This window comes from Daphnia pulex, chromosome 12 (assembly GCF_021134715.1).
Source record: "Daphnia pulex isolate KAP4 chromosome 12, ASM2113471v1".
NCBI lineage: Eukaryota > Metazoa > Arthropoda > Branchiopoda > Diplostraca > Daphniidae > Daphnia > Daphnia pulex.
Genome location: NC_060028.1, coordinates 9440938 through 9441534, shown reverse-complemented (window position 1 = coordinate 9441534; position 597 = coordinate 9440938).

Here is a 597-nt window from a genome sequence, read left to right as displayed (position 1 = left end):
CAAAAATAACTAAACGAGGTAAACCCAATTCAAACTCTTTTATCGCAAGTTTCCGACTGTCTGAATCTCGGCCGAGTTCCTTTCAACTCTTGACGGCTGCTGGGCTTCAGTATAAAAATGGCTGGCCATAAGTTGTGCAACCTTCTCCTCCTCTGTCCATTACGTTAGACGCAAAGCGGTGCCCGTCTGGCACTCGCATTATTTGTGTGTGTCGACCCAGACGGAGTCTCTAGTAGTACTCCCATGAACAACAACAACAACAACAACAACACACTCTTGCCTTTTTCTTTCCTTCTTTTTTCATGAACCTTTCTCTCTCGTCAGCTGGGCTATTACTCGTCCAGCTGTCTTGAAAAGAACGAGAAAACGACAAAGAAGTCTACTACTACTACTACCCCGTACTACTACTCGCAAGTCTTTTTTGGACAGTGTCGTTATTTGTACGACGGAGCTTTTCTACTTTGGCTCTTGTCCGCCCAGAATAAAGAAACTTTTGTGTGTTGTGTACAGCCAGAAGAAAACTTTTAGACGGCCATTATTGATAATCAAATTCTAACTTTTATTTTTTTTTATTCCTTTTTGATATTTCTTATTTTT